A 24,274-nucleotide genomic window follows, 5' to 3' on the forward strand; every position below is an offset into this window, starting at 1 on the left:
CCTCTCCCCAGCTGACTAACCTGAGCAGCCTGGGACTTAAACTTGCAACTCCTTGGACAAAAGGTTGTACTTATCCAGAGCCACTCGAGCAAAGCGGCCCCTAGGAGGAGGGTTTTGGCCAATTATTTTTAGTGACTTCCCTGTTTGGGCAAAGCTCTATTGTAGAGGCAGTGTTTCTGGGATGCCTATTTTGCTCACTAAATGTAGGCTGGGAAGGTTTAATCAGTAAACATTGATGAATAGTGCTATCCCTGAGCACATGCAGACTGACAATGGAAATTGCCAGGTAGGCAATGCTAGAAAAATGCTGCTTGAGAACTTAGAATTTGCTTTAAAGTTATTCATTTTGCATCTTATGATGTGTGAGGCTGACAGTTACAATGGTTATGAAGCTTTAACTTATTGAATCTGCGTCTGCAGTCGCTGATTATTATCTGACCCGCTCCATAATTTCCAGCAACTCTGAATATTCAAACGCCTAGGAATGCAGGTGTTATGCACCGAGCTCTTATACATAAAAATTACAGTTCTGCTGAGCCAAGCTGTAGGGAAAGAAGCAGCCTCTTGTGCCCATGTATGCTGCATCCACCCTGGGCGGGTTTGCTGGGATAGCTAGGGGTATGTCTATGCAGCAGCTGTTAGGCCCAGGCTTGAGAGGTCAGTCCTTGATGAGGCCTTTCAAGGGTCTGGGGCAAATTAGATTTAAAAAAATCTGCCGGGGATGGTGATAGGCCCTGCTGTGAGGGCAGGGGACTGGACTCGGTGACCTCTCGAGGTCCCTTCCAGCTCTGAGATAAGCATGTCTCCACGTTATCTAGAACAGAAAAACTTTTGGAGAGCTCTTCTGCGGATCTGGGTCAAGTGTTATGGACTGATGTTGATTTTCCTGTGAGTCCTGCAGAGCCTGCGGATGGCTGATGAGAAAATAGCTGTATTAGCTATGCTTCCGAAGTATAGGTGTGTGGCTTAAAGTTTGTCTCGTCTATGTACACGTGTTCTAGCTTACATAGACGCTTACGTGGACTTCTGGGCCCGTGACAACTGCTCACTAGAAACCATTTTGAAGTACACCTGGAAACTTGCAGTAGGAGAATTCTCTAGGCTACGTCATTTTTCTTCAGCCTTTTAAAAATCATTCCCTTCCCCTCCTCTCTGATTTCAGACCACCTTTGCTTTGCTGAAGGGAACGCGGGGTGCGCTGCGGAGTACTGGTGTTCTTTCAGCAGGGACGCCTCCACCACAAAACTAAACCACATGTTCTAGCTGTTTGATTCCATAGCTCTTCCGATTGTAACCAGGGCTGGTTGCTGTGCTGTGCTGTGCATCCATTATGTTGGATTGGTTCCTTGAGTGACATCCTGTTGAAGCATGTGCTGGTGTGAAAGGATTGCTCTGGGCATGTTCCCCACACCATAAAATATGGCAGATCCCTGCTGGTGTAACTGCTGTGCCTCCCTGCCTAGTCAAGCTGGTCTGAATTAAAATAAGGAGGGAGAGGCCTTGATTGATAGGGAGAGGCTTGGAAGGCAGTCTGTGTGTGGCCTTATCTGAGCAGCTGTGGAAGTTTCTGAGCAGACAGGATTGCTTGGGTAATAAAATGGGCGTTGTCAGTTGAATGACATGGTGAGCATCTCTGTTCATGGCTCAGTCAGCCGAGAAACAATTCAGAAAACACTCCCCTATTTTAGACAGTCTGTGCATCGTGGTTTAGCCAAGCGAAAATGTCTTTGGTGGCGTGGTGCAGTTCTTCTGGGTCACCGGTTCACTCACTTATCTCAGCAAGTCACACAGACTTCAGCCAACTTACGAGTTTTCTTTTACTGTTACAAAGACAATGCTAACGTCATTCTCACTTGTTCATGCCACTAGAACAGTACGTCTCCAGCCAGTGCTCTGTGACCCAGCGGCAGAAACCTCCCAGGTCGACAATGCAGTGTTTCAAGAGAGCTTTGCTTCTTGACTTAGAAGACCTTTCATACGTGTTAGTGGCTTAATGTTCCAAGACCATCCTTTTGGACGCTAATGCTAAATCAAACTCCAGGTTTTGCTGCAGCATGTGTGTAAAACAAAGACAAGAAAACCCAGTGATTTTCTTTAAAGTTCTTTTTCTTAAAAAATAAGCCTGTGTAGAAAAGGAAATCTAAAAATAAGACAAAAATGTCTGTGCAAGTTCAGTCTTATGATGATCTCTGAAACTACTCTCCGTCCTTCATAGCAGAGGGATGTACCAAAGCTAGTATAAGGACCCCACTGAGTTATAATCAACTTGTTTTGGTGGCTAGATTGACCAAGGATGCACCTTTCTTTAGAGAATAACTCTAAAGTACCAATGAAAAAGTTGATTTAAAATCAGTGATTGAAACTGAGGCTTTCCACTGGGTGATTTTAAATTGTCTGGGTTTAAATCAATCCACCCTGCTTTGCTGTAGTTTACTATAAAATGGTTTAGTTGTTTCATGTTCTTGACTTAAAACTTGTTGTAATTTTTGCTGGTATATCCAAATACATGTTCAGAAATAGGATCAAGAAAATGTAGCCTGACATCTGTTGTGGTGGTTTGAATTTTTGGCAGTTTGGAGTGGCTGGTTATTACAAGCTTGGCCAAGTGAACAAAAATAATTGATTTGCAATCAGCAGCCCAAGCCCTGTGTTAATGGGGAGGGTTAAACTTTAACATTTTCACTGTTTGAACTCCCGTGGGGTGTCAGATGTTCACATCCAACCAGGAGAAAGCTACGAATCCTTGGATGGAGAATTGCAAGGGCTGTGTTTTCAAACAAAATGAAACTGCATTCCTGCCGAGAGCCTGCTTCTAAAAACCAGCAACTAGCTCCAAGCAATACAAAAGAGAAGGCAGCCTTGCCAGAAGATTTCCTCACATTCATGGCATTTCCGCGCTTTCTCTTTCGTCTCCCCACCCTCTTCCCCTGTTAGTAGAATCAGTCTGGGGCGTTTAAAAACTGCAGTCTGCTCTGTAAGATGCCACCGGGTGGAACTGACTTGAAATGAATGGCCGGGGTTCTCTGGTTGGGAGTCAGGGATGGTCCAGAGATGTGGAAGTTAGTGAGTTGTTGCCCTTTCCTCCACCCCTAAAAACTCAGTACGTTTTCTTCTCTCACAGGGTTTCCAGTTGAGAATTTTCTGTATGTGGCATTGCTGGTGGAAGTCTAACGGAAAACTAATTGGAAGTGTATATTAAAGGGTGGAAGTGAACCCAGTCTGTAAATAACTGTTTATAATCTGCCACTATTTGGGCGGGGGGATGCAGAGTTGCCATTCACTAGGCCCTGCTGGTAGGTTTATTTCTGTGTATCTGAGGGGATTCTTACGTGAGGCGTTCGCTGCCTTCAGAAGATAAGATTTTCTAGCATTGTACTCGCTGTCCTTTTAATCCACCAAGGGCTGGGTTAACTAGAGAAGGTGTGTTTCTAAAACATGTTGGCCAGCACCTTTTAGTTTAGGGTAATGGTCTGAAGTTACAGAGGGAGAGGTGTAGGTTAGATGTTAGGAAAAACTACTTCACCAGGCGGGTGGTGAAGCACTGGAATGCGTTGCCTAGAGAGGTGGTGGATTCTCCACCCCTAGAGGTTTTTAAGTCCTGGCTGGACAAGGTCTTGGCTGGGATGGCTTAGTGGGGGTTGCTCCTGCTTGAAGCAGGGGGCTGGACTAGACGACCCCCTGAGGTCCCTTCCAGCCCTGGGATTCTGTGATTGGCCTCCTCCACCAAACATGCTTAAAATGTCACTAGCCATGTCTGCATCCGTGTGGTGTTAACCCACGAATACTCTGCCAACCCTAGCCTAGGCAAGGCCAAGAAGATTTTGCCACTGTCCTCTGCACTGCAGTTAGCAGGTACGTGGAATATCTGTGTGCCGGTACTGGGCACAGTACCTGAGGCCGCTCACCTGGGGAGCGTTATACCCCCGTGGCAAAGGGGCTGTGCATCACACCTCCCTCTGGGCTGAGTGGGGAAAGTGTCCTCTCCTGAGCTACATACTGTGCAGCGTCCACCCACAAATTCTCAGGCTCTTGCTGCACCTGTCCCTGAGCCTTCCCAATGGCTGTTTTCCGGTCCCCTCTGCAGCAGGGCAAGCCTTGCGCCAGCCACGGGAACGGAGGGCACGAGGGGCTGTCAGACATGCACACGACGTCAGGCAGTTGCAGCACTGTTTGTATTCCGTCGCGCCCAGGGCTGCTGGCCGGGACTCGAATCCCATTGTTTTGCCTGTTTTCGTAATGGTGTCCTGGGCCCAGACATCTCTGTGGTCCTTGATCTCCACCTCTGGAAGCTTAATCCTCCTCTGTTTGAGCTGAGGGGCTGTGTTTGATGTCCCCGGTAAGCTGAGCGCTTGGGCGGCTGCCCAGCTGATTAGCGGAGCCCTGCGTGCTGCCCGTTGCGTTACTGTTGGTGGTGTGCATCCATACGTGGCCGTGCAGGTAGCAAAGTCTCTTCTGCCTGTGGGTCCCGGGGCTTGGAAGCAATAGCTGTCCCGAACCCCTCCCTGCAGCCCAGCCAGCTGCAAAGCATCCATGTGGGTTTGTTACTTCCTTCCTGAAGGTGGCGTTTCTCTCGTGGCAGATGTTGCATATTAGCTGAACATAATGGGTCAGGCCTGTGGTCCGCCTAGGTTAGTGTACTGTCTTCCAGCAGCGCCAGAGGGAGTGACCAGAACAGGGAGACTTTTCGAGGGACCTCTCCAGCCCTGGCTTCGGGCAGTTGCATGTTGCCATTGACGTGTCCGTGTTGGGTGTCTGTAGCAATGACAGCTGGGCAATTGCCATGTGAGGTCAGCGACTGGTGAAGTAATTGTTCCCATAGCTCCTGTTGCTGTTGAGGTGTGGCCAGGGCGGCTAAGGGACTAATTAAGTGGCTCCTTTTATTATGCCTTTTGTTCAGATCCCTAAAGACCTGGACCTGAAGGCGGGTGCTGCAAGAGACGTAATTATGTCTGTTAGGCTGACAGGGCTCTGGCGGTTCTCGGGTTAAACCCTGTGTTAGTGGGTTGGCGCTGCGCCTTTTAGCTGTCCTGGGCCACTCACTCACCCTCTAGTGTCTTCTCCTGCTGTGACCCTCTTGCAATGGAACGGGCACTGAGCATCCCAAGACTGTCCTTCGTTTGCTGTTTGCTGCAGCCTGCTTGGATGCAGAGGTGCTAGCATCCTCCCCGCTTGGCTGTGTCCAGAACGTAACCCTTCAGTGGTGCCATGGGCACTGGGTGAGGCAGAGGCGGCTGGTGTTTCTGCTACTGAGCTCCATTTCATCCCTACTTCCATGCCTTCAGAGCCTGTCTCCGTTACCCTGCCACGGGCCAGAAGAGCGCTTGTGAGCGACGTGAGAAGCATCATACCTCTCCTCCTGCAGACTGCGACTCGGCACGTGGTACAGAATCCAGCCCGAGCCCGCTGTTGGTGCGATCTGCTCCTTTAAATTGATTGCACTGTAAACATGCGCTGGCAGTTCTCCAATGGAAAAGCCGAAATGCCTCCAGGTGTAACCTGTCAGCCCCTTGAGTAGTAATTGCACATCAACAGTGGAAGCCTGGAGTAGCCACGGTTGATATGTTAACTGCGTCTGCCTGACCTGAACTTTGGCTTTGCTTGGTAGTGCTGGCATTTGTCTTGTCAGGGTACCTGTTGCTTCAGAGCCTGGCCTGCATCTGAAATCAGCCCGGTGTGCAGCTGCCCACGAGGACCTCCTCTCTGCCAGAAACCAGTCTGGCCCTGGGTTTCTCTTGGTGAGTTGGAGTGTCTCCAAGAGCTGGAGGTTAGACTCTTGGGGCTACCATAGAACGAGGAGCTTGATACCTCGCTTGAGAGGTTGCCAGTGAATCGCAGCCAGTGTTTGGTTTATGCAGCACTTCCCTCTGCCTGGGCTGGAGAGAGACACTCCTCTGCACCCATGTTTTCCTTGTCTGGCCGGGCAGAACCAGTGACCACAGGAAAGCAGCAGCAGTTACCACAGCTGTTCATAGGAGCGATGGAAAGGCTCACAGATTCCAGGAGGCGAGAGGTGGCCAGGCCTGGCGAGGGAAGGCTTTGCCCAGCGTGCAGCCTGGACAGCGGTGTGTGCCCTGCACATGAGCTGGGGGAAGCGCTGGGGGCGCATCCTTCTATAAATGCGTTTTCAGTGCGATAGATGTGAAGTGCATCTCACCTCTAGCCCTGCCTGCTGGTTTGCAGGTCAGCAGGGGGTTGGAATGCCGAGTCTCTGGGCTTGGTATCCCGTCAGTTGCTAAACTTAGCTCGGCCCTAAGAGGTCCAGCTCTTCCTCCTTAGATGAGGGTCCCTTCCCTGGCGAGGTGGCTGGGTGCAGGCAGGGCCAGGTCTGGATTAGCTGGGCTAAGTACTTACAGCCTGTCGGCTCCTTGGGGCTGGGAGTGTCTGCAGCGGGGTGACGGAGTGAGCACTGTTGTGCCGAAGCCAGAGCAAGATGCCTACATATACCGGAGGTGGGAAACCCGTCTTGCATGGACTGCCAGGAGGCTGCTCTAAGTGGAGGATGGGAGGAAGTCACTGAGGTCTTGAGCAGGGGGCTGCCCCAGAAGCGTCCCTCAGGCTGTGCTGAGTGTAGTACCAATGGGCACTTGCCTGGACCTACAAGTATCCCCTGACAGCAGTCTGGAGCTGTGCTTGCTCTGTAAATGTAGAACAGAGTCTGTCTGGGCCGGCTACCGTTAGTTAGTGCTCCTCATTACCCAGCCGTGAGAGCTATGGGCGCGTCTGTGAGCCACGGCAAACGGTCTGCTTCTGAGAAGGCTCTCATTTAGAGTTGTGGGTTGCTGAGTAGTATCAGACCTAAGTGGCATTGCCCTCTTCCTTAGCAGGGCTCAGAGCAGAAGGCTTGTCCCTCATTTCCATCACACCCAGGGAAACTGAGGCACGACAGATGCAAGCAGGGTGCCCTGTGGCCAGGGCTGGGGCGAAGTGGAGCACAGTGGCTGGAGGAAGGCAGTGGGATGGAGTGGAGCAAGCTTGCCAGACTGCCCTAGGGTGGGACTGCTCTGGGTTTTAGATTCAATAGTTCACAGAACTGAGGGTCTAATTCTGCCACCTTTTAACTGTGCTAAGCTGTGCCACCCCACCGACTGCAAGCAGCCCCAGTGAGACTGGGCCACCAAGTAAAGGTACATGTTGCTGGGAGTGAACGGGGCAGAATGCAGCTCCTTTGCAAACGGAGTGGCATCCAAACGCTTGCTTTCGGCTCGTTCGTGTTGGTAGTGAGAGCCTCTGTTAAGGAGGGGATGTGTGCTCTGGGCTGTGTAATGCTGGATTTCAAGTCATCTGCCCCTTGTTAGTCTTTCGTTTTTAGCCACTCTTACAATAGCAGGAGGAGAAAGCAGAGGAATTTTCCAGGGCACTGCTGGAATTTCTCCCCTTTGCTGTTGTCGCTTAACAACTTACTTGTGCATCTCCCTGACTCCCAGATTGGCAGAAACTCTTGGACTTTTTTTGCCTTCCTCTGAAACATGGGGCACAATTCCTCGAAGGCTTAAATGACGGTAGATCCTCCAAGTTACACACAATTCAGGATTTGGGGGTTGTTCAGAATTCCTGAATGCTCTCAGAGGGGCAGCTGTGTTAGTAGCATCATGAAAAAACAATTAGTCCTGTAACACCTTAACGACGTGCACTTGTTTTTTCTCAAATGTTTGCAACTCTGAACAAAACGTTGTGGTTGTTCTTTCAAAAGCTTACAACTGAATGTAGCCTTAGTGCAGCTTCGAAACTTTGCTAGGCAGCAGCAAAATGCTGCTTTCCCTTCAGTTTTATTAGCAGTTCACATTCAACAGGACAGTTCTCTCTCTCCTGCTGATTGTGCAGTTCTGGTTCCAAACGAGGTGTGCTGTTGACTCGGTAAATCTGTTGTTCGCAGCTCTGAGGTTCTGCTGTTGTGTAAAGGGTTTGTTCTTGGTTACGGGCAGCCTTTCAACCATGCTTGTGCACTTGTGCACCTCACCCAGAGGTTAGGGTCCATCAAAGGAGTGCCTGGGGTTGGGGGAGTGGGCAATGAGGGTCTGCGGCATTCAAGGTGCAGGAGATCAGCCTAGATGACTGTGATGGTCTCTTGGCCTTCTAAAGCCTAACCATTCTGCTCCAGGTGGGTGTTTGGGAAAGCTTTGCTCCGTGGCTGCTGGCCTAGGGGTCTGAGCAGAAAGGCCCAAATGGGGCTTGAGAACGTCACGTTAAATTAACCTGCGTTACAGCGTTCCCAGCTGCTGCAGCGAGTCGCTCAGCCGTTCCCGTCCTGACGCTCTCCGCTGCACTTCGTGAAGTGTCCTTGGGCGCAGCATTTGCCAGCCTTGTTCTTCCCGAAGGGACTCGGGGCTCGCTGCGTTGGGCAGAATTGGAGGCGTGTCTCATCGTGTGTCGGCGAGGGACCCTTATGCCACTCGGAAAACATTGGCTGTTACATCCCTTGAGCAGGGCTGCTCTTTGTGCGACAGCATCGCCTGCCAGCCCCAGGTCTGTGGGTGCGTCTCATGTGCACGTGGGACCCCACCCTTCCCCCGCCCAATGGAGGGGTGCAGGATTTCCCCCCCTCCCAGGTTTCACAGCTGACAGGTGCCCACAGGGCCCTGAGAAGCAGCAGCACCTGACACCTGCGGAGGCTCGCGTTCTGTTCCTGCTCTGATGCTCCCTTTCCATAGGACTTTGGGCGAATCCCTTCGACTCTCTGGGCTGCTGTGTGCCTCCACGCCCTCTTCCTTGTCTGTTTGGGTCATGAGTTCTCTGGGACCAGGCCAGTCTCTTTGTGCACACAGGCCTAGCATGCCAGAGACTCCAGCCTGTAGGCAGCACATCAGTAACCGCTGCATGGTTTGATCTCTTGGTGCAGCAGCTTTGATTTTGTCCCAGCGCAGGGTGGCTTGTGTTGTGGGCACGCCCCGGAGGCTCGTGGCCTGGAGCTGTGAGCTCTGTGCTCGGACCCAGTGTGGGGAAATTCACGCTGGCCAGTGCAGATGAAAAGGCCCCCGTTGGGCTTTGTAATACGCTCTGGAGGAAAACTCCAAAGCAGTCCCTTACGGGAGCTGGAGAGGGCCTGGGCGTGACAGCGCCGGCTGTTGGGTGTTTCTTGCCGTCAGAGGGACACCTCCCCAGGAACGTGGGCTCCCCGAGGTGAGCAATGTATACACAGCCTCCCAGCTGCCCCTTTCATATTTATTGTCTACCTTACCGACCAGCTGTGCCTCGGGACAAAGGCAGCTTCTGGGCTTGGCAGTGCACCAGCTCATTCTTCCCAGGGTTTGGCTACGTGTCTGTTCGCAGTTGTTCTGTTAGATAATGCTGCTCCTAGTGCCAGGCTGCCCTACCAGAGGGGAAGGGTGGGCTGGACGTCCATAACACGTAGGGCTAGAGAAATCGATTACTTTCAGCCTGTTCTGGGGGTGGGGAGTGACGAGCCCCTGGTTAAAACCCGTACGTGGAAGAGGAGAGGCCAATGTCTCAACAGCATGTCTTGGCATCCCGTGGCCCAAGTGCTAATGGCATTTAGGGACGAATTCCTAAGGATCCTTTGGAAAGTCCCTAGAGAGCCGAGGTTGTACTTGCCAGGTGGTCAACTCAGGGACCCCGCTCACTCTCCAGAGAGCAGGCGAAACCCTTCCAGAATGAGGCGGAGTGGGTAACTTCTAAAGCGGCGTTCGTGAGTTGCTTCCTCTTGGACCCTGGAGCTCCAACCCTGTAACGAGGTCACTGCAGCCGCAGCTGGGGCCACAGCTGCTTACGCTGGAGGGCAGGTGCTGGGCCAGGGGCAGGCCCACCTTCTAGTAGGTCTGTTGGCTGGAGTGGAACTGTGCGGACATGTGCCTCCCGAGGCTCTGGCCTCTCCGCTTACTCGTGGGTCCTTAGCCCTGTTGGCCGTCAGGATCTAGCATTTAGATGAAGACTTGCAAAGCTGCCTAGGGGAGGTGGGACATCCGGTTTGCTTGTTTTAATGGGCATCGAGACGTCTGAGCTGCCTTCAGTAACTTATTTGCTTTACAAGCCTCACAGCTCTCTGTCAGCTGGGCCTTGGGAAAGCCCCTAGAGACCGTTCGTACTCATCCAGCGGGTGTTTCACAGGGCTGGTGCCGAGAGAAGAGCCAGTGTGAAAATACCGCTCACCCCTAGAGCAGTGATGCCCGACAGGCTCCTCCCGTGTGTGTGTATGACACACCCCCGGCCCCCGTTCTTGGCCCCGTCATGTCCCTCGAGCACCAGTCCCAACGCCTGCAGCCCCGTTCCATAGAGGGCGCCAGGCGTATTCTACGTGTGCCAGACGAAGTGGGCGAGCCTTGCAGAGCCGGCGTGGCGCTTTGCTGCCGTTCTAGTCCTCGTGTGTCGGCAGTGCGGCTGCGGCTGGTTTGGATGCTCTAGATCAGAGGTGAAAAGGCCTCTTTGTGGGTACTCCAGAGGCTGCGCTGGGGAGAACTGAGGCTCCTAAAACTTTCTCCCGTGAAACTTTTCCTCTTGGAATTAGGTGGGAAGACAGCTCGGAGCTCGCCTCCCAAAAGTGGTGGGGTGGGGGGGACAGACCATGACACTGCCTCCCCCTCCCCTAGTTGGACTCCCGCTGACTTCAGTAGGAGTGGGACTGAGCCTGGGTTGGATCTCGTCTCACTTTGAGCTTTTTCGGCACAAGGCATCCAGAGGCCAGTGCAGCGTGTCAGCAGTGGTTGCTTGTGCCAGGTGCAGGGACAGGCCTGCTACCTTTCTGCCAGGTGACAGTGATCACTGCATGTGCATCGTGCAGCCGGCAGCAGAAGGGGGGTTGCAGGAGGGACGTGGAGTGAACCTCTTGCATCCTCGTTGCTGTGTTCGAACAAAGGCTTTGGGTTAGCGCAGTGTGAGCCAAGATTGAGGCCTCGGATGTGTTGAAACCTGATGTGTTTGAACTCTGACCCAGAACTTTGGGTTGAGACATTCCTGTGCAAAACTAGTTACTGGCATTGCATCCACAGTGGGAACGCTTGCTCCTGCTGGGATTTTTGCAGTGGCTGGAGGATCAACTCTGGAGCCAGAAACAAATGTTTACAGATCTTAGCGTGTAGCAGCCGTTGGTAAGTTATTGCAGCAGGCTTGTATGTGTCCACCCTAGTCCTCTCCTTTTACATCCAGTACCTCCTGCAGGCTCTTAGGTTGCTGAATGCACAGTGCTGTCCCTCGCCCAGGGATGCTGATCGAGATAGGAAGGTCTGGCAGACGAGCCGTGATGAAGGGGACGCTGTCAGTTCAAAGCCTGGTGCATGTATAAACCAGCATGGATGGCTTTTGTTTTAAAGCTTTGTTGCTAATGCGGTACCTGAAATAACTAAGGTTTATGTTGCAGTAAACTCTTTCCTATCTGGCAGTCTGGGACTGGGAGGAGGCTAGATATTGAAATATGCCAATTAATGGAGAGCAGCTGGAGAGGCACTGGCAGCGCTCAGGAGAGGCACCAGCAGCTGGGGAAAGACAAAGCTGTGGGATCCTCTGCTGGTGTGAGGGGAATGCCAGCAGCTCTGGAGCCAGGGCTGGGAAACCTGACGGGATTGGCCGGGACTGACTTCTGCTCAGTTTGGCATGTTTGTGCCAGGTATGTGAGCGTTCCGGTTGAAAGAATACCCGATACAAGAGAGTTAACAGTATAGGATTATTACATGTAAGGCAAAAGGTCTCCTTACCAGCAGTATTCCTCTAAATCTTTATTTTAGCAAAAATCCTACTTAGTCTCTGAACTCTAACTTTCCTACGTGTGTTTAAATTAAAATGACTCTATTTTTCTTTTTCCTGCCGAAGTGATGGCTGCTTTGAAACCAGACAAGCAGCACTGAATGTAGTGTAGCTACAAAAGGGCTTGATTCTAGAGTTGTTTTTCTCCTCAAATGAAGTCAATTTCCTGCGTTCGGGGAAATCTCAGGGGTCAGCACCCCTGCAGTACAGTGGATAAGCCTCACCATGATCACAAAGGTGGTTTTCCCTGGGTATCTCCCTAATACAAAGGAAAATGTACACAAATTTTCCAAAAATGTGTGTGTGCTTCCTGTTCTCCATTGCACCTCTTGGGCATGGTACAACTCCATCTTGTAAAACTCAGCATTTGAGCTGAAAAAAGTCGTCTCGGTATGTTCTTGGCTCTGCAAGTGCGTTAAAATTTACTATGGCAGTGCTACTTTATCGGTTAAAAACTCCAGGGTCTGCTGCGAATTCAGCCGGCGTTCAGGTTATTCCTTTGTACAGACCCTGTTGGATGCAAAGTTGGTTTTCCGATAGAATATGTGCAGAAATCCCGCTGAATTCCTTTCTCTCTGAACTTCTTTTGCATCCTCGGATCTCTCTGATATAGTCCAGCACAACAGAATCCAGCAGAGACTGTACGTTAGGAATGATCAGCCCGCTGGCGGAGGCCAGGCACCTGCTGCGACTGGTGGAAGCACACTGCGTTATTGCTTTGTACTACCTAATGAAGAACCAAGACCCTATTCTTCTAGGTGCTGTTCATACAGAACAGAAATGCCCCTCCCCCTCCAATTCAGAAACAATAGGCTTGGCGTTTGTTCCCCCTTTCCCCCCAGGGGGGTGGAGTACCACTGGTGTGGTGTTGCTGACCCAAGCAGTCAAAACCCTGGGATTTAAAACAATAATAAACACTGGGAGGTTTTTATCAGCCTGCTGACTTCGGCACTGTCAGAGGTCCTTGTCTTTCTAGCATCCCTCTGCAAGCATGAGCTCTGCAAGCGTCTTTCCGTGAAGGGAGCTGAGGTTTCCATGCAGTATGTAAAGTGCTGGGGCTTTGCGAAAGACCCTCCAGGACTGTGAGGCTTGTGGTGTTGGTCGTGTGCAGCCGCAGGGTGGGATGGCGTGTGTGTGTGTGTGTGTGTGTGTGTGTGTGTGTTTTTAAAGCAACTTAAAACTTTAATTTTTCCCCCAATGACGAGAGTCTTACTGGTTTTCCGTTCTTAGGCGTGGAACTCTCCCGTGCTCCAGGACGTTTGTAGCGAGAGAGATCCATTGACGATCATTGTAAAAAACCATGTGCATCGCTGTATCTAGGTGCTTTGTCTACAGATAAGTCCCTTTTAATTTTGGCTGCAAGAGCACGTAAGTTGTCTGACCCACTGGTTCCAGGGTCTGCCCACCCAGGATCTCTAAGGGCTTGTGTGAACAGCTGAGTTGTACTAATGGAGTGGATCCTTGCTAGATGCGGTTATGCTGGTATCAACATCTTCATATCAGTTTAGAGGCAGAGGAGTAAGCTGTAGGGATATAAAGTATCTTTTTATACCTGTCACCACGTCCACACTATGGGTTGTATTAGCGTAAGTAGATTCTCCGCATCCCTAATGGGTGTAGGTAGGGCAGTACAAAAACCACGTGCAGGCCAGGCCGTATGATCCTGCAGAAACTTACGCACCTGCATAAATAGCTTTGATGGAACTAATTGCATGAGTAAAACTCTACATAAGTGTCTCTAGGCCCAGAGCCTTTGGTGATCAGCAGTTAATGATTTTTATGGAGGAATTTGTGCCATCCGTCTTGTGCCTTGGAAGAACTCCTACAACATGGGAGACGTCGTGATTGCATTACTGTGCTAAGAAAACAAAAGTTCTCCAGGGATGGCAGTATTGTTCTGACCCATAAAGGAGTAAACCATCTGGATCGTTTGTTTGTTTGTGTATAAACTGTCCTTTCCTCTAGGAAGGTATCATCCGATTCCAGCCTGGGGTGTGCTACAGATAACTAAACAATGTTAAAATTAGAGCTGCAGTGAAAACCTGCGTAGCCATGAATAACTAATATCCTCTTCAGAGCTTTGGTGGGGGTCGTATTCAGAGCATGCTTGCCTTTCATAGAAAACGTGGCAAGATCCTTGTCATTCATGCATTCACTGCTGTGAATTGGCGATGCCCTGTAATGAAAAGTGGCAGTGGTATCAGGCCAGGCCATTGGGTACCAGGAGTGGTTATGTCCTTAGTTGTGCTGGAACAATGGTGCAAATGTTAAGGAGATTTATTCACAAGCTTAAAAACCTGTCTTTCTCTTGCATCTCCCTGCACCTGACTGGTTGTTGGTAACTGTTATGGATGAGATCTGTGTTGGCACCTGTTCTGCAACAGTCCTACTTTTATCTCTCTGTGGGATCCTCGAATTAACTCCTTCACAATCCTGTGTTTGACAGTGTACTAGTCTGTGGCTGTAGAAATCCTTGTGGTGACCAATTTAGTGTTCTTCCCCGACCTAGAAAAACAGTGTGGGCCTCCGGGCCTCGTTCTGAAGGGCTGTGCAGCTGGGGTAAGTACAGCTGTTCAAAGCAAACGTGACAGGCCCTCCACGCAGAATGCTGATGTAGGAGTTGAAAGGCAGTACATTGCTGTGCAGGTATAAATTAGCATAGAATGTGCTAGTGCAGTGAAGACTTTGTAAATAAACCTCTGGCGAATTATTAGCAGAAGAGGTAAACCCTAGGTCTGCCGCCTGTGAGGTAAATGGGTGTGTTGGATTCTTACTATTGTGAAACATTTCTCTTCAGGTGATGAATTATCGGTTGAACCTCTCTAACTCGGCACCCTCAGGTCCGGACTGGTACTGGAAGAGAGAATTTGCCAGAGCACGGGAGGTTGACGGTCTAGCAGTATTACTAACACTTCCACTGCTTACAGGGCTCATTGAAGACATTTAGGGTTAAATAAGAGCACAGAACACTGAGAGCCAGGACTGGTGGCTGGAAGCAAACTTCATGGGACCAGGGGAAACTTGGCCACACCCAGGATAAGTGGTTGTCTGGCTAACTAAAATCACGCCAGATTACGGATGTTGCTGGATGCAGGAGCTCTAGATTAGAGAGGTTCAATGTGTGGTTCAGAAACTGATGCCAGAAAGATGCGGGGGGACAGCTTGAGAGAGAGAACTCCAGGTGGCATGTGTGAGGCAATTCCTACAGCACAGCTTCTGCGATGAGCTCTTACTTGGCAGGGTGAAGGGTGGAAATTTGCACGGCTTGCCAAAGCAGGTGTAAGCTAGTTGGAGTGTAGCCTCTACTCTAGACTCGGTTGACTTCAGGGAGACTCTAGCATGTGTTTGATTGCTTGGCTCAGTTAGTGCCTGCATGTAAGACCCGCACCAAAAGTTGATGCGGTCTCATTACCATTAGCTTATCAGGTCTGGTTGAGTTCATGATTGCCCACCAGGCTTGCCCTTGACTCACTGCTCCATGGGAAGCTCACGTAGAGAGCCAAGGGCTCAGCCTTTCTCCTCAAGGCAGGCTGGGTTTGGAGTGCCTAAAAGAAGACCTGGAGCTCTGGGATGAGCACTGTGCATGACGGTTCCATTCCCCAAGCACCAGGGGACTTTAAACAAAGGGTGAAGCTCCTCTGTGTTGGCACCGGCTCCCGGAGAAACCAGCGCCCACCCCAGACGGCTCTGTCGCCCTTGCCAAGGGGGCGGGTGGAAAAAGGAGATGAAGATCCTACCACAGCAGAACAGTCCTGTGCGTGCTGTTCTTGTCCTGGGGAGAGAATGAAGCAGATGTGGTGGCTGCTGGGTGTGTCATTTAATGCAGGATGCGGTGGTGCTCGGACGCTCCCTTGAGGTGGGTTGTCAGAGAACCTAGATTGGCAAGCTGGGTAGTCCAGGAGAGTCGGACAAGGTGCGAGGCTTCTTGTGCCACCCTCACGCCCATTCAAGATGGTGGTTTAGGTCTGTTGGTCTTTATTCAGTGCAGTCGATCTGCCGGATTTAGATCCTGACTTGGTGAGGCCAGTGACGAACCTGAAGCATGTGAATGGTTCCACTAACGTCCGTGGGACCATATCTAGCTGCCCCCAGTGGAGAGCAGCCAGTGAGGTTTTTTGTGCTTTGCCCTTGTGAACCAAAGAGGGACTGAGGCCAGTGACAAAACCTTGGAGCTTGCTGACGTGGGGAGTTAAGCTGAATTAACTGGGGGTGTGAATTCACAGCGTTTCAGCCCTTTGAACCCCTATGTGGAGATTCTGCTATTGTTCCCTTTAGCCCATTCACTGTAAGCTAAAGGCAGCTAAAGCCACTTCCCTCCTGAACAAGGCAGCCCTTGGCTCTAGTGATTTTTGGTGCAATGGGAATTCACACCTTCATTTAGTTTTGCTTCACTCCTCTTGCTCCTAAAGGGATGTTTATGGGATACCCAGGCCTGTGCGGAGATGTAGAAGCCCTTGTCTTGTTTCCAGGGCTGAAGAAGTGACGCAGGTTTTGACAGCGTACTGCGCTTCTTGGTAGATAAGTGTTGCAGGAAAAACTGCATGTGTAAAAGCTTGTGTGCACTTGGGAGCTTCCTGGCCTAGCTGTTCTGGAATTCACTTCCTGTGCCAGCTCTTAGTCTGGAGTAGCTTGTCAGTATATCCCCAAAGGGAGACAAGTTCCGAGTCTACCAGGAGCAAGTGTCTAAGACCACCTGAAGGATGTAGTTGAAAGTACAGTTTTTGGGTTGGCCTTTGTCTTATGCGCACCTGCTCTCCGTTGTCTGAATGCCAAATCGCCCTGGCTCCAGCGCAGAGGCCAGCGCAGAGCAGTTCTCCAAGTGGCTGAAAGTGGAGTGTAATCCACCGAAAGATAAACTGAAATTAGCAGCTCCCCCACCCCACCCCCCGCCTGTCTAACATAAGCCAAACCGATGGAAATTTCAGTTTATGTTCCTATGAAGAAACCCCGTTTGGCATGTGTAGGGAAGTCCGTGTGTGTGTGAGAACTTCATGCATCGGTATGTGAATACACAACACACAACTGCGACGTATTTCAGCATTTGTAATGATCCGGATGAGCCCGAGACCCAGGCGCAGCTCAAGCTTCACGCTCCCCGGCTGGGACCTGCCCCCCACTGTGCATACCCCGGCTGAAGAAAAGCTGGGGGGGGCCAGAGTGGCATTGTCGAGGTGGTGGGGGGGAAAGGGGGACTGTGGAGGCCACTCCAAATGGTCTGAATTCTGAAAGGGGTTTAGAGGGTTCAGAGTTCAAGAACTTTGTTCCCTGTAAATACCTTTGCCTTCCCCGGGAGCAGGGCAGGCACCAGCTACGTGGGCTGAGCTCCTTCGGGTCTGTTCAGCAAGAGCCCGGTCAGATGCCTGCAGGCTTCATGTGTCGGAGGGGTGGCCGTGTTAGTCTGGATCTGCAGCAGCAGCGAAGGGTCCTGTGGCACCTTATAGACTAACAGAAAAGTTTAGAGCATGAGCTTTCGTGAGCACAGACTCACTTCTTCAGATGCTGGTCCCGGCTCAGCTGCGTCTTTGTACCATGACGGGGCCGGTGTACTCTGGGGCGGGGGCAGGCAGAGCTCTGCGCCTGTTACTGAAGGAGAGAAACCCGGCCTGCTCCAGAGGGGCTTAACACGTGTGGGAGAACAGGGTGCCCAAGAGCTGGTGCGGGGACTTGGGGGAGTGGGGCGTCTGTGGAGGCCTTTTGGGAGCAAGCAGAATTCCTTTGCCCTGGGCCCTGGGGAGGCTTTTATGGGGCTGTGTGCTTTTTAGCCTTCATCTGCTTAGTGCTGCTCATTACGCGCCCGGCTGCACTCTGTTTGGAGGGGTGGAAGTGTCCTGAGCCAGCTTAGGACGTGCTGGGGTCAGCTCGCCCCTGGCTGCCTTTGGGCATGGTGGGGTGGATGGGACGTCGGCATGCCCGGGCGTAGAGCCGTGTTCCTCAGGCGGGGGTGGTTTCCAGGTGGTTGTGGAGGGCTGTGAGAGAGTACAGGATCGCTGTACTTCTGCGCTGCTGCTGGAGGCGCTGAGTGGGCACCCGGTGCAGAAGGCAGCCCCAGCAGCAGCAGGGCGGAAGTAGGGGTGGCACAGTCTGGTAGTGCTGTAAACCCCACCCCACCCCACCCGCAGTGTCCTCCGTGTGAGAACTTGAATTCCATCCACCCTGCTGTGGGCATTCGACCAGAGGGGTGAGGGTTACTTCCCTCCTTCAGTGTGCTCCCGGGAACAGGCAGTAATCTACTGTCACCTTTTCTGCAGGGGGGCGGGGATGGCGCCTTAAACCCTGACATAGTTTTAAACAAGTGCCGGGGGGGGCGGGGGCGGAGGCAGGGGGCAGCAGAAAAGTTGGCGACCCCCTGCCGTAGAGTCCTGGGTTAGTCTGTATTGTCGCACAACAAACAAGCCGTCCCGCTGCGCTTTCAAGACTAACAAAATAACTGATGAGGTGATGCGCTGTGGTGGGTCTCTCCCTGCTGCAGCAGGCGTGTCGCTCTGGGTGAGCCAACCCCAGGGCTGTTGTCCTTCTCCTGGTCCCCTGCCCGGCTAGGGCAGAGGCCAGATGTGCAGGGGATGAGGTGGGTTCCAAACACCCTGGCGGCACGTGGCAGCCCTAAAGGGAAGGGCGTGCGGGGGAGAGCTGTACCAAAGGGTCTGATTTCTTCTGTAGCTAAGTGAGCCCAGGCCTGGCTCGAGGGGCGTGAAGAGGTCCGTCGGAGAGCAAACCAGACAACTGCCTAGCAAAGGTGATGTGTGCGGTGCGCTTTCCCTACCAGCCCAACGCTACACTGTCTGGAGTGCAGCCCGAGACGGGGCTTGGCTCATGCTCCCGAGCGTGTCCATGACTGAAGGGAGGGCTCTGTCGCCAGCAGCTGGGATTTTGTCAGAGCTCCTCAGCTAATCCAGCCAGGGTAGGTCAGTCGCTGGGCGGCCGACTCCCAGAGGGGTGTTCGCTTGTATTTCTCAATGTAGCTGTGTTTTAGTTTCCAGTTAGAGGCTTTTCTGCGGCCCCCATCCGTGCCGAGCTGCTCACAAGCATTGGAAAAAACTGCTTGTCCACCTTCAGGAGGGGAGGGGCTCTTTGCACCCCCTCCTCTAAAGATGCAGTGCGTCAGGCTGGCCTGTGCTGAACGTTCAGGGTGACAGTTAGTTACAGCAGTGGGTAAGGAGTGGGGGGGAGAATCTGCCCCTGCCCCCCCCCCCCCCCCGAACTCAATGGATAAATATTCGTATCGACTGACTGCCAGTCCAGGGCCATGAGAGAACCACTTGCGTTGCACAAGATGGAAAGGCGACCAGGGACTGCTGCTGCGCTCTCGCTGCCCAGAGTGGAGGAGCCAGCGTCTCTGAACAATTGGACTAATGAGGGAAGAATCAGCATTTCCCGTATGCCGTATAGCAGTAACCCCTGTGGCAGAACGGCCTCCTCTCTCCCGCCCTTGGTGTGCGCCAGTGCTGAATATCTGTGGCCCACGGACAGGGTTCCAATGGAGGCCGGGCGTGGAAGTGTGATTTACAACCACCTGTGGGTGGCTTCCCACTGAATGTCATTGTCCATCTCTCCTGGTGAGCGTGGGAAAGGAGCGAGAAGGGGACTTGCACAACCACTGCTAATTTATGCCTTGCAGCAGCAGATCCAGGCCAGACGCCTCTGCTAGCTGAGTGCAGGTTGGCAGGCATGAGGCTCAGTTTGCAGGGAGGGGCCAGAACGGGGAAATCTTATTTTAGAATCTCTCCCAGTGCCTTGGAGCAAGGAGTCTGCTCATCCTGCCTGGGCACCGGTCAGACCCAGCCACCATTTCCTGTCTCGGACCATCATTCCCGTTTCCGTAACTGTCTTCTTTCCAGCAGACCCGGTTCTGGGGTCCCACATCTTCTGGAATTTCTACTGATTCGCTTTTTCACACTCTGGCCTTTGTGGGGTCACTTACAGACAACAGCACTCGTCGGGATGGACGTCCTGCCCCCTGGCTGCTATGAATCTCTTCCCCCCCGCCCCCAGCTGTAATGAGTTCTCAGCAGCAGCAGTAGTCTGTAACCTCCTCCAGGCCTTTGCGGCCGATGCAGGAATCTCTGTCCCAGTCAAGGCCTTGCCCCTGGGTGCTCTCCCTCCCGAAAGATCAGACCAGGCCGTTGATTGGTCCTAACCAGTAACGTTGCGATTCAAGTGCCATTTGTGGGTAGAACAGCTAAGCCTGTGTGGAACTTTTTTGAGACCACAGAACACCAAATAATAATAGCTTTCATAGGTGTTCCACATACAATTTTCTTAAAGTCAGCCGGGGGGAGTGGGGAAATAGCCCAACCAAACAGCAAGGTATACAGCAAAACCAAAAGGAAGCAATTTAATCAGGTAACCTAGCAGTGAAGTGACTGCTTTATATCTGGATGTACTAACAGAGCAGAGAGCCCATCGGGGAATTTCTCCAAAGGCTCGCGGCACACCTGCCAGTTGTTCATGGAACACCAGTGTGCTGCTGAACACAGTTAAGGCAGCACTGCTCTAAGCATGCTAGGTCCCCCTGTCACCCATGGGCCAGTGATATGGGGCATGCCACTCTGAGTGCCACAGTACAATTTCAGTGGGCCTAGGAGGGATTGCGTGTGTGGCCCTGGGGCAGAGTTCATGATCTCAGAGCCCCCTTTGCATTAGGAGCTCCCTGCTCTGAGGGCTCCATCTCAGTGCCTCAATGCTCCAACTTTGCATTTGTGCCTCGAAGGAGAACTCAACCCTATAATTTGGAGGTAATTGGCTCATAAACTTTAAAGGTTCATCTGCCTTTCTAGCACAGCTGGTAAATTCCCGGCCCTACCAGGTGTGCACTTTGCTCGCTGAGGCGATGTGCCCAGTGTGGACTTGTGATGCTGCCTGCCTGTCCCATACTTCCACATGCCCAGTTGTATTCTGCAGCTAGATTATTTCAAACTTCATGCATCCCATACTGCTAATGTCACACAAATAGGCCTCACAAGCATAACACACTGTTGTGTATTGTCACAGCCAGTACTAGTCTCCATCGCCAGCCTAGGACCTGGTGCGTGTGTGTGTGTCTATATTTGAACTGGAAAGAGCGAGTTGGTCCTCCCAGAATTCCACCTGCTAAAAATACTTTACTTGACTGTCGCCCCCTCCCCCCTCCCGAAGTCGTCTTATGGCCCAAAGCCCGGCTGGGGAAAACATTGCTGCAAAGCTAATGTGGAGAGTAACCGTTCTGAGCCCATTTCACTTTGTGACTCAGCTTCCCTTCCAGTCCTTCAGTGCCCACGCGGCTGTTATCAGACCCCCTTTAACAAACAGACTCGAGGTACAGAGGACTTCAGGTGCAGTGAGGCATTGGAAAGCCTGTGGCTTCCAGTCCCCTGCTCTAGCCACTGACCTTCCTTAAAGGAGAAGTCCCCAATGGCATGCAGCGTCAAGCCAAACTTTCCATTGCATAGCGCCATGGTGGGTGGCTCTGGTCACTGTCCATTGCGTCAAGAAGAGGAAGTGAGGGCTCTGTGGGATGGATGGGAAGAAACCCAACCTGTGGGGTGGTGAGAATCCCGTACACCAACCTGAGGAAGCTTCTTTAGAGCTCAGTAGGTGCCAAGGTCTCGGCAAATTTGTAGTTCCGGCCAGGAGCAGAACCAGCTTGTCTGCTCTCTGGGCTAGAGAGAGAGCACTCTTTTCCATGAAGCGTGGGGCTCTGAGCTGCTGCATATGCATGGGCTCTCTTAGTTGGATCCTGTAAATGCCAGATGCTGTGACCTGCACCTGTGTTTCTCTAGCAGGGGTTTACAAAGCTAGTCACGTGTTTTGGGTCTAGGATGTGCAGGAATTGCTGAGCACTTGTCTCTGGCCTGTCACTGGGGAGGTCAGCATAACTGGCTGTCCTCATCCACTGCCTGTGATCCAGAGTAACTAGCGGGAAGGATTTTCATTTCACTGGTCAAGTGGCTTGTGGCTACGTGCCACAGGCTTGTGTGTGTAGAATTGCTTTATTGTTGGCCTTGTTGCTGTAAAATTACAGGACATGTGCTGGTTAGCCTGGGAGATGCATCCATTTTGTGACATTAGCACTGCAGAGGACCAAATTAATGTTGCTGCACATGGTCTGTTGCCAGAGGTTTAACTGCGTGGCCTTGATGAAACCCAGTGATTTCGTAGAACCCTAGATTAGGGTTGGAGGAGACCTCAGGGTTTGAGTCTGAGGTTCTTAGTGCAGGTCCTTGGCCACCCAGGTCTGTTAATGGCAGAATGGGGGTGTCGCAGCTCATTGCGCTGCTCAGCGCCCCGGTCAGCATTGGCTGTGAACGGAAGGCTGATCGGGATCACGGCTCTCCCTGCACCGTCTCTCCAAGATTGAACTGAATTCACAACAGGCCAGTGAAGATCGCTGTGTTAGAAACCCAGGTGTGGCGCAGAGGCTCACCTGTCTGCCTGCCTGCCTGGAGCTGGGACAGCCCAGCTGACGCATAGGGGCAGGTGTTCCATGAGTTGAGTGGGGGAGGGAGAGCTCAGTGGCTTGAGCACTGGCCTGCTAAACCCAGGGTTGTGAGTTCCAAGCCTTGAGGGAGGCCATTTAGGGACTGGGGCAAATAGATGCCAGGGAGGGCGCTTGGTCCCTGCCAAGAGAGCAGAGGACTGGACTAGATGACCTCCCAAGGTCCCTTCCAGTTCTAGGAGATGTGTATCTCCAATTACATATATATGTCTTTTTCCCAGCTCTGCCTTAGGCAACATGTGGCACCTGGGGCAAAACAAATATGAGAGGGGCAACCGTGTTCGTCGGAATCCACAAAACCAACAAGAAGTCCTGTGGCACCTTGTAGACTAACAGATTTCTTGGCGCATAAGCTGTCGTGGGCAAAGATACATCTGACAAAGCGTATGCGCCAAAAAATCTCCTAGTCTGTCAGGTGCCACTGGGACAGAACAGCTTCGCTGGGCCTTGGTTTCCCCGTCTTTTGAAACTGGGATGCTGCCGCCACCACCATCACACTGGGTTGCTTGTTTTGATGATGCCTTGACGATCCTCAACTCAGAGGGAGGGGGGTGGGGTTTCTGCTCTTAAGCTTTCTCCAGGATAATGCATTCTCCTGTGACCCTTGGCAGATGTCAGGTGTTAAGCATGATTGCTAATGATTGGTGGTCACCCTAACACTCAACATTTAGGAGATGATTTGAGCGGGCTTATTTTGGAGCCTAGGACCATCATTCCATGTACTACCCTTCCTACCCTTCTCACAGTACAGAAACTGTGATTGATATCAGGGCATTTATCTCCGTTCAGTTGGTGCCAGTCCCAGCAGGTTGCTCTTTGACTGTTGAGAAATTTCAGCTTTCTTCCCTTCTTCCAGAGCTGTGCATGTCCTTGCCCATTGCTCCTGCTGTGAGTCGCATTCCCAGAGCTGTAAAACATGCTTCTGTATGGTCCTGTGAAGGAGGTTTTGTTTTTAATTTTAGCTTTTTTTTTCCCCTACGTTAGTTGTGTCTAGTGGCGTCTGCTTCAAAGTGCCAAACCCTCAGACCTTTGTCTCCTGGCTTTCCAGCTGAAATCAGAGCAAAGGCTCAGTAACAAAGTGGCTTTTAGCGCCTGTGTTCATTGGGGCCATTAGAGAGAAGAGGATAGAGTGCGACTTTAGACTTTTTTGTTCTCTTTTCCTGCAGCTTCTGATGTGACCAACTGGAGCAGCCTTTGTGCAGTAAGGCACAGAGCAAAGCCGACAGGCCAATGTTTCCAAACCCAGGGGCCTGAAGTTAGTTCCTAGGCCCTGAGGTAGCATGTGCCTAGTTTCACCCGCATCTTGAAATTACATTGTTGGTCCACTCTGAGCCTTTTCCTCAGAGCTTTGAACCAGAGGTGGGACTACTTTGCTGCTTAAACGTAAGCAAGTGCTTAAGTGCCAGGCTGAATGAGGGCCCTCAATCCCTATTGAGATACCAACATGGATGTGGATGCAATCAGCCATTTCTATGTAGGAACCTAGCTTGGAAAACGTTGGCCCCGGTGTACAAAGAGTCGAGACCAGCCACTTCATCCAGATGGAAGGAAGCAGCAGCATTTGGGGTTTCCCCAAACTTGTTTGTTTTGAAATCTGCCGCAGAATGAGCGAAGGGGTGGTGGTTATGCAACACCTGTGAGGCTAACTGGTACAAAACAAGACACCAAACCTGAAACTGGTTGTGTTTGCTCACTCTTTTGTGTTGTGCTGGCTAGTGGGACCTGCACCTCCACAGATGCTGCTCAACACAAAACAAAGCCGGTCACTGAGGTTGGGAGAAGTTTGGGCAGGGCCTGATGGAGCTGTGTGCCTTGGGGCTTTGCAGGATCATGGTCGGAGTCTGTGACAAGTTTTATGTAACTGACATGCATGCAAACGGTGAAGTGTTTCCAGGGCTCTGGTTAGGGAGTGCAGTTCGGCTGTAGAGCCTGCCTCTTTTGCGCTTCCTGCTCTGCCCTGGTGAGAATAACGAGGTTGGACTGGCTCTGCTTAGCATCAGCCAAGGCTCTAAAACACTGTGCGGAATTGAGACCCCCTGGGGCCAGGTTTTCAGATGTGTTCAGCTGCCCCAAGAGGACTGGGAGCTGCTGGGCTCGGCCTGCGTGTTTAGA

The 24,274-nt window shown here is 51.9% G+C and overlaps 1 protein-coding gene across 3 annotated transcripts in view; it reads left to right on the forward strand.

Moving 5' to 3' along the window:
- SH3BP4 (SH3 domain binding protein 4) overlaps positions 1 to 24,274 on the forward strand; it is a 59,289-nt gene that overhangs the window by 8,827 nt on the left and 26,188 nt on the right. Inside the window, exon 1 of one of the 3 annotated variants that reach the window (XM_075001651.1) lies at positions 13,039 to 13,059. The exons of the other annotated variants lie outside the window; for them this stretch is intronic. The gene's annotated coding sequence lies outside the window, so the exon portion shown is untranslated. Of the gene's footprint in view, positions 1 to 13,038; positions 13,060 to 24,274 lie in introns of those variants that run through there. 3 annotated transcript variants of the gene reach the window in all.

This window comes from Carettochelys insculpta, chromosome 8, assembly GCF_033958435.1.
Source record: "Carettochelys insculpta isolate YL-2023 chromosome 8, ASM3395843v1, whole genome shotgun sequence".
In the NCBI taxonomy this organism is placed as follows: Eukaryota; Metazoa; Chordata; order Testudines; family Carettochelyidae; genus Carettochelys; species Carettochelys insculpta.